Source organism: Dermacentor albipictus, chromosome 2 (assembly GCF_038994185.2).
Source record: "Dermacentor albipictus isolate Rhodes 1998 colony chromosome 2, USDA_Dalb.pri_finalv2, whole genome shotgun sequence".
Lineage (NCBI taxonomy): Eukaryota > Metazoa > Arthropoda > Arachnida > Ixodida > Ixodidae > Dermacentor > Dermacentor albipictus.
The window spans coordinates 59,281,735-59,291,535 of NC_091822.1; the positions used below are offsets into that span (position 1 = coordinate 59,281,735).

At 45.4% G+C, this 9,801-nt stretch overlaps 1 non-coding gene across 1 annotated transcript; it reads right to left on the reverse strand.

Moving 5' to 3' along the window:
- Positions 1-8,753: 8,753 nt before the first annotated feature.
- On the reverse strand, positions 8,754-8,826 carry TRNAR-UCG (transfer RNA arginine (anticodon UCG)). Its single transcript has one exon. It is a non-coding gene; the product is annotated as a tRNA-Arg (tRNA).
- Between the last annotated feature and the right edge of the window lie 975 nt (positions 8,827-9,801).

A 9,801-nucleotide genomic window follows, 5' to 3' on the forward strand; every position in this document is an offset into this window, starting at 1 on the left:
TTTCATATTGAATGAAAAAAAAAACAGTTTTAATCCTTAGAAACAAACAAACTGTAGTGTAGTCGTACGGCTATTCAATGCGTTCATTTAGATCAATCTGTTTTGCGTTGCGTTTCTTTTCGTTTTTTTTTTATTGGCATCCCGTCGAGGTATGCTCACGTGCACGCTCACGCGAGCAAACGCAGTCGGCGCGAAGCGATGCGTGGGCGCAATGCGCACAGTGATACATTCTCGTCACCGAACTTCGTTCCACAGCGTTGTACCTGATGTCTGAAACGGAGTATAACTGACTGAGATAGAGGGAGCACATGAGACGCTGGCTTGAGCGAAAAACTTCAGATCTGGGCGAGTGCCAGCCATCGCCACCGCCACCATTATCGCCGGCGTCATCATCAGCCACCAGCTTTCTTTGTGTGTGTGTGTCCACTGCAGGACAAATGCCTCTCGTGGCGATATCTAATTACCATAGAGTTACCTACAATAATTACTTTAAGAAGCTCTAGTGCTGTGGTCGTTCAGCCAGTTCCCATGGGAATGATACATTCGTTGCGCCAGTAATTAATTGTACTTTAATCTTTCAAAATTTGCCTGAAGTACTACTTTTCCACACACAAGAAGGCCCTAAGTTGCTTATGGTGCTTATGGGAGCAGCGATTGAAGCGCGACTATGTTTGTAGGTAAAAACATTGGGAAAGAAAAAAAGCGTTACAGGGGGCATTGACGCCGCTATCGCTCGCAATGCAATGCAGCTCTTGAAATCTGCAAGAAACGCACGCTCGTAAAGTTCACCTGTATATATATGCCTCCCTCACACGTTGTGCTCTTTTGCTTGTCGAAGTTTGTCTGAATTTGGTGACGCGGGTAGCTTCAGCGCTTCTAAACCTGTTCAGTCAGAAGTAATGGGTTACGACCGCCAGATAATTGTTTAGATGTTTTCGTGCGACTGCGCTGGCCGACGGGCGTGGCGTCCGACCATAGGACCAGCAATCTACGCCCAAAGCTTTCGTCGGCCTCCAAAGAAAGTATGTCCTGTGCAAGGGCGCGATTTCGACAACTGTACGGCTGGCCTTTTCCATGACCGCTTTCCGCGCTGAAAGTAAGAAACGCCCATCAAATCTAATGGTGGTGCATTTGACTATATAGCTCTAAAAACAGGCCAACAAAACAAATTTCGCGGCTTCGAAAACAAAATGACGTCACTCCTCTTTTTAACACATATCGCGTCACATTATTTTTTCTTGCGCCTGAAGTGTTCCCTCCACATACAGATGGCACTAAGCTCCATGAACCGCCGTTGAACCGCCATGTTTTGAGCGTATGGGTTCCTACGGAAGCTTCGCTACCAGGTATATATACGTTGTCAGTGCCTCGAGACGCGTTTCGATTTGGCCACCTCAGCAAGTTAAACCGCTGCAATTAATAGCAATTGTGAGTGTACGCAATGTCTTCTGCGCTTAAGAAAGTATACATTGCTCTGAAATTTATGAGAATGAAGCCTAGAAAGCGTAATCCATGTACTTCTAATCATTCCCATGGTGCCTCAACGATTGCAGTGCCAGAGTTCCCCCTAGTAGATTGTAGGAAACTCTACGGAAAGAATACGCGATAGCGCTCAGCCTGTCTTCACTCGCGCGCTGGCCGCCATTGTTCGCTCGCCATGGTTTTGTCGTCTGCTGCCCCGTCATTGAATTGGCAGCCCAGCGTTGGCAGCACCGATAGCAGGTCACTAGGGTCGAGATTATGTGCGCTTGCTCTAAGCGGGTGTACTAGAGCAACGGATTCTAATCTATGAGGTATGCCTGAATTAAAAGATGAACCGAGACCTTGCCGCTGACCAAGTTAGGTGGTCTCAGACAAGCCAGCCGACGTTTCGACAGGTCACCGTATATAGCTTTATTGATGGAAGACTTGCCTTTCTTTGTTGCTCGTGAGCGAAGCATCTTGTTTATGTGGTACAGAGAAAACCATGAAAAAGGAAGAAACAAAAACAACTCTCCATACTTTTGCACAATGAGACCTTTCCGTCGACGTCGGAAGAAAGAAAAAGGGCGAAAATTCTCATCTTCATCACCACGTTTATTAGAAAGACGTTGAGCGCTGTCTTCTGTTAAAACATTTATCTCCTGTTTTGCTTGCTTGGAAACAACGATTCATTATGAAGTTGGAGGACCGAACAGCATCAATTTTGCCATTTCTTGAGCGAAACAGGTCTGTAAGCAAAATTAACACATAAACGCAACCGTCAGGAAATCAAATGAGAATACGCATACAACTAAGCAAGCAACGTATTTGTCTAACACAAAAACACAACCAATCGTTCAACTTGCAATGACCGTTTTTAATAATTACTTTGAAGGAGCAGGCTTCAAGTGTATGACGATCTAGGAATGTTTGGAGTTGTTATCTTTAATGTTTTTTTTTCGGATTTGTAGTAGCAAGAGAGCAGGGTTGGAAAGTAGTAGTAAGGCTGAGCCGGACAGAGCATGGTCGGGCCGTCCTACGCAAGATAGGATGGCAAATTGAACAGCAACCGACAACGGAGCCGCTCCCCACAACGTTGAGAGACATTATTAAGACCAAGCCCCTCCCCCGAAGCATGCAGCCGGGGAGGAACAAAAGAGACGCTCTGCGCGGGCCAAGGCACTGGCTCGACAGCTGGAAGAGGACCCCGAGGTCCTCTACGCGGACGCCTCGCTTTTCAAGCACGGAACCAGAGCAATGGCGGTCGTCACCACCATCGATAAACTGGTCACAGGCGCGTCGATACGGACGACGAATACAGCCGAAGCAGAAGAAGTGGCCGTGGCCCTCGCACTCGCACAAACGAGAGTGAGGACCATGGTCACAGACTCCCAGACCGCCTGCGCAAGCTACCGGAAGGGAACATCTCTCCCGCAGCACTAGCGATCCTCACCAAATGCAAATCACTGGGACGGGCCGTTGAGCTCATGTGGATTCCGGCTCACTCGCAAGTGGAAGGCAACGCACTCGCCGACCACTATGCCCGAGAACTCTCAATCTGGGCCGAGGATGAGCCAGAGCTACCGCACCCCGTGACAAGCTACAAAGAAATCACGCAAATGTACAGAAGCGGCAGATGTAGGCTTCCCCGGCCGCATCCGCAACTCAGGCGAATACAGCAAACAATCGTGCGATGCACGCAAGCGGGGTCGCTAGCGCATCCCGTGCTCTTGCACAAGATGTTTCCAACAGAGCATGACAATTCATGCCCTTTTTGCAGATGGTCAAAAGGCACTCTAGCACACATCCTTGCGGAGTGCACTAAGCTCAAGAACCCCCAACCATCCCTACCCCCCACCCTCCGCAGCCCCAACCCCCCCAGCGATGGGACACCTTGTTGTCCAGCCCCGACCTACCGACCCAGCTCGCGCTGGCGGCTAGGGTCCAGGAACTGCTGGACACATATGGAACCTGGGGAGAAGGTTCCACCCCATCTGGTGCCAGCGCGCACCAACCATCACTAAGGGCTCAGTACAGAAATTGATTCTCCCTCTTAGTCTATACTTGGCCTGCGTAACTTTCTCGGAACTCGATCGAGTAATTTACTTCGCGTATTACGTATTACAAATGCTGGAAACAAGTACAGTGTCTGTTACCGGCTTCTCCACAACGTTAAATTCTTAGATAAATGAAGGGTGTTGATCGGTGAAGTCTAGCATTTCAGCTCTTTAGCTCTTCGCAACCAAACGCGGGGCAGTCACTCGCATTTAAAGAAAAGGCGGAAAAAATATGTCCCATTCCTCACAACATATAGACATATAGACTTTAGAAAGTGGCCATCCACTTCTCGCAAGAGCTCCACAAACGCTTCATAGATAGTCACTTATAAGGAGAGAACACAAGAAAAAAATAAGCGATTGCGCACGATTTGTATAGGCGTGTTTAGAAGCCGCGACGTTCACTTTCGAAAAACGTATTGCTTTCAAGGTAACCTCCAAACAAGTGTTCGGGCAGATGGTAGGGGTGGGCCACTCCCCTGCGAAGTTAAAAAAAAGAATCATAATATGATTGCCACTTCTGGTGCACCCCACTAACAACATGCCGAGGTAGAGTAGGGGGTGGGGGGGAGGCGAGTCGGCAAAACAAGCCCGGGCTGAGGCCTTAGCTCTTTTTTTCTTGCTCCTCAGTGGCCTGGTGCAACCCACACTGGGGGATCGGCAACAAGTCGAGCGGTTCAACGGTTAAAATATTACCAATTTTGAGGAATATAAAGAGCTAATAATTTTATTTCCTCCTCCTATACTGCAAATGCTCGCGAAGAAATCCTGGTTATGCCACTGACACCTACTCTCACTCACTCACTCACTCACTCACTCACTCACTCACTCACTCACTCACTCACTCACTCACTCACTCACTCACTCACTCACTCACTCACTCACTCACTCACTCACTCACTCACTCACTCACTCACTCACTCACTCACTCACTCACTCACTCACTCACTCACTTATTCACTCACTCACTCACTTATTCACTCATGCCCTGCTAGCGCCTGCGAAACTAGCCACTCACTGTGAACGCCTGGAACTTCGACCTGATTCCTTGGGCTATTTCGGTGCTCGGAGCGTGGCGGTCCTGAAAAAACGAAGAAAAAAAGAATGCATGGCGTATAAGGGAAACGAAGCAGTGATGGGCTGAGAGAACTCAGCGCCAGAAACGGCGATTTCTTCGCATTACTGATGCCGGTAGATAAAGCACGGAGTGGGCTTGCTTAATCGAAAAATTAGGCTAGGCAACCAAGTGTATAAAATACTGCTCTTTAAGGAAAATTAAAGGACTGGACTTCTTTATTTAATCATCCAAAGGAGCGGTCTTAAACCTGAAAGAAAAGCCTTAACATAACAGGTGTAGCTGCATTTTATGTATCCTCAAGTACAGACAGGCTGAACAAGACAGCGCGGTGGCAAAACCTTTGTTTAGCGCGATAGTTTGACGATTACGTATACACACAGGAAACAAGGCTGTCGCTCGCAACCGGAAGTGTACGGTATTCTTGCATTCCCCAATGTGCTTTCCGTAAAATGATTTCCGTAACAAACGTCCTTAGCTGGTTTGGTAAACTGTAGGTTTTCTACATTATTCTTTCTTGTGTTACTCTGTAAAATTCCTTTTAGCTAAGAGAAACTCTAGCATAAATTGGCGAACTTACAACGTATTCCAGAACGTCCGTCGGCCGGTGCTGAAAAACAAAGGATAAGTGTGAAAAAAATGAGCAGTGAAACATTCAAAACAGTGGTATAAAGTTTGTAAACAGGGATAAGGTGCCTCAGAAAGGCTGGCCAACGCTTCGATAGGAGGACCCATCTTCGTCAAAGGCGGCCTCGTCATCCTCGGCATGTTAGTATTAAATGATTAGTTCAGTGACGTCTCGTGCGGGTGTTGTCGCTCGCGGCTGGTTTTAAAGGGAGAGACTTCAGATAGGTGCTCCTATCGAAATGTTGGCGAGCCTTTCCGTGGCACCTCATCCCTGTTTACAAGCTTTAAACCACAGTGTGCTATTCCATCTGTCAGCCCCTTTCTTGATTTTGGAATTCTAAACAGTGAGTGCGTTATGTTGAACGAATTAAACTGTAGATGCGTTTTGGTTAGTTGTCTCGTATTGGCAACAGAAGAAACGCACTGTCGTCAACGTTTCCTCTGTGCTTTTGCATTGTCAAAGTTGAGCTTCGTATGTTCCCCGCTTTCACTAGGTTCAATAAAAGAGAGAGGGAAAGGGCATTTTTCTACCTGACATACGGGCGCTTGTTATAAGGCAATCGAATTGGGAGACATTAAAAATAGAAAACACATAGTAGACCCAAAACATGGATGAGTGTTAAACAAGGTGCATCACTTGTAACACTGCAACCTGTTACACATAGCGAGAATACAGTTTTATTTTATTAACTACACCAAATTTTTTAAAGAATTGCCTGGGGCAGATAAATCAATTCCAACCATTGATCGAAATGACTCTATGACGCGGCCATTAGTTCTACGAAAAAATGGAAATGGTTAACTGAAGATTTAGCATACCCATGCTAATGAAGTTTCTAATTATTTACTTCACTGCACATATTTCAATCTACGAATTGTAGCTAATGGGTATGCAAGGCATATCCACTTACAAAGAATTCTTAGCGTGGCACCGGTCTTGAGATATGGGCCTTCAGTGTTGAGGTAAATATATGCTGCTGTTCCACTTTCATAATAAAACATCGTTTTATGCACCGAAGCACAAAAGTAACTGGAACGTCAGTGTCATTCGTCGGATACTTTGAAAGTAAACATCTAGAAATTGGCGTAGTTCTGAATATTAGTTCTAAGTAGACATGCCTTGCATACTCGCTAGCTACAATTCGTAGATTGATGTTTGTGCCATGAAATAATTATTTAAAAGGGAATTAGCTCAATTAAACTAATCATTCAATTAAGCATTTTGATTGATCGTAGAAGTAACGACCGCCTCATCGAGTTATATTTGGCCCAAGAGTTAGAAATGTGCTATGTGGCACAGGAAATTTTGAAAATTTGGTGCAGCTTAAGAAGAACACCATTTAGGCTGTGTAGGGCGCCTTCAGTAGCTATGTTCCCTTTAAGGTGGTTGACGAGTGTCTCTCTAAGGACCAGCCAACGGTCCTTAAAATGGAGGAATCAACTTAAAGGAAACTTAAGTCAGTTTACGACACACGGGCATTATTAGTTTTCAAGTCGACACCCATCACAGAATCGTATTTCTTTATATACTGTTCTGAAAACGGGTAATCGAATAAACTTTTCGCCGGGTACGACACCGATGCTTCGGTTCGCAGTGGAAATACTGCGAACCTGCCGGGCCGTAGATCCCGGTCAGTCGCAAACAGCTGCTCGCCTAAATTCAAGCTGTCCGCGAATAACTCTATCCGTGTTTTCATCCCAAATGTCCAATAACTGCTGGAACATGCCCCCAGATTATACATTTATGCAATTTTCTGAAGCAGAAAACTTATATGGCAAGTCTGAAATCTGTTATTTTGCCGAGTATTGTATTAATTTGGAAAATTTCCTGCACGACAAGAAAACAAAAACAGCATAAAAAGAAGAAAAAAAAAGAAAAAAAGCGTCAAGTTCTCCTAGGCAGCCAAGCGACGAAGGGGCGAGAATGAAGCTGCTTATTAAGCCGAACTTGCGCCAGAAAAGCAAACAATTCGGCAGTGATAGTGGCAATACTGGCACTATAGTCGGTGATGGGGGGCACTTGCCGTGGTTACTTAGTGGCTGTGGTGTCGCGCTGCTAAGCATGAGGTCGCCGGATCGAATCCCGGCCACGGCGGCAATGTTTCGATGGGGGCGAAATGCGAAAATACCCGTGCACGTAGATTTAGGTGCACGTTAAGGAACCCCCACGTGGTACAAATTATTTCGCAGTGGCTCCATTTCGGCGTGCCAAATGATAAGGCCGTGGTTTTGGCGAAACCCCATATTTTGATTTTATTTATAGTCGGATCCAATGACCATGCGGAAATCTGTTTGCCATGTTTATACCTGTACACGATGCATCACTGCTAGTTCTAAAGCCGTCGTTCATTTGATTTGTGATGTCTTTATGGTGCTTGCGTCGATTCGAAAATGTACTTTGCACGAACAAAGCAGCCACGCTTTGTTACAAGCACCCCTTTTAGCATGTCTAATGTAAAGTGTATTCTGCTTGCATTTTGGTTATCTTGGTGTGGCTTTATTCTTTCGCTTTGTGTGAGAGCTCCAAAAGGTGTGCATATTATTCGCAAGTTACAGAAAATCTGCTTACCTCTTTCTTTTTAATGTGTAGCTTCCTCTTGATCACTGTGCCTCAATTCCTCATTGTTGCTGTAAACCCTATACATGTCTGTCAGATATGTCATGCTATGGTGTGTTGCCATAGTGTCGAGGGAGCATTCCCCATGTCCAGTTACTAGATGCAGTAACCTTTAGTAAACATTCCTTCCTTTCATGTAAAGGAATGAATAAATGGAAAAGAATTGAATTCGGCTATGTGGGATAAAACTATGCTAAAAAAAGCTTTACGACCAAAAACGTGCGGAACAACGGCGTGGCGGACGGCACTATACGCTGGGAGAAATCGTTCGGGACAATATCATCCAGGACAAAACTGCGTGGTGACAATAATACAATGCGGCACTAAATCTCTCGCAACAAAAAATATGCCGGATGAAAATTTAATATGCACGGTATGCAGGATGAAGTTATGCGGGACGAAGTTACGAGCAATAATGATATGCGGAACAAAGTATCACGCAACAAAGACGTGCCGAACGAAAACTAAATAGGCGTGGTATGCAGGACAAAGCTATGTCGGACAAAATTAGGCGGGACACTATGCGGTACAAAACTATGCGAGAGATATCCGCGCTACAAATACACATTAACAACCTTCACCGCGACTTTCTCTTTGGCACGGAACTTCGAGCGTCCGGTGTCTCTCTAGGTTATTACATGCAGAAAAAAACAAAGAAAGCAATTAAATATGGCCGCTGTTTGAGTTGGCGGCTTGTTATAACAAATCTCGTTCTGTTGCATTGTGTGACAAGCTTCATTCGTGTTTTTCGCTTCTGCATCGCTCGGCTTAAATTTAGATCTCTTTACACGCATACTGACATCAAACACCGTCTTCATTGTGCAACTCTGATACAGCTGTAGAAAAGCAGACAAAATGCATAAAAGAAAAAAAAGAAAAATCTACTTCGAACAATTAGCAACAAAAGGAAGTGTGACGTCCACGACAGGACTCGAACCTGCAATCTTCTGATCCGAAGTCAGACGCCTTATCCATTAGGCCACGCGGACTTTTTTTTTCTTTATTACATGGAAAAGAAAACTGAAGGTGTATTACAAAGTGGACACCACTACACACTTAAAACTCAGGCAAAGACACACATGCATCCAACAAGTGCATCCAGTCGGGCGGAGGTTCCTGCGCAGCGTAGACACTTCTTACATAAGCAGCACTTTCCCGAAAGAAGGACTTTGTAGATCGCGGGCTTTCGGCATGGCGGTCACACAGTCTACTTCTCCATAGGCTATGTAAACCAAGTACTATGAACATGTCATAGGGAGGACCACTCGTAGCCTTAAGCGGTAGAAACCTAATTGTATATGGAGTCATGTCAATGTCCTTTTTGAGCGTGCGTTGGAGAATGTCCCAAAAGAATACAGCGTCCCTACAGTCTATGAAGCAGTGATCTATGGTTTCGGCCCGTGGACAGAGCCGACAGTTTGTTGACCACGGCACAAAGCAACCCCTCGAATTCAACCAAGTTTTAACAGGGAGTGTTTCCGAATGTAATTTAAAGAAAAATGTTTTTACTCCAGGAGGTACACACATTTTTCGGACGCGCTTAAGTACATCCTGATAAGGTCGGTTCAAATAAGGTGCACGATACAAAGGATCTGGGAAAATAGAGTCCACCAGTGCCGCAGAAATTGCTTTTCGACTCGCAGTGAACACGTACTCCAGGCTGAATCTAACTTTCAAGAAAAGAAATGTGTCAACAACCTCCTTAAGAAAGCCCCAAGGGGCCTGCGGGACATCTTTGGCATTTGATGACACTACTATATTAGGAATATAATGAACTAAACGGAGTTGCAACATTTCACGCAAAAATGGATGGTCATTGTCTCGAAAGAGAAACAGGCGTGAAACAATTTGCCTGATGAAGAGGTGGACTAATCCTAGACCACCACGTTCAAGAGGGAGGAACAGATTGTCGCGCCGCATCGATTCACAACTGGAACTCCAAATAAATGTTGCAAATACGCGAT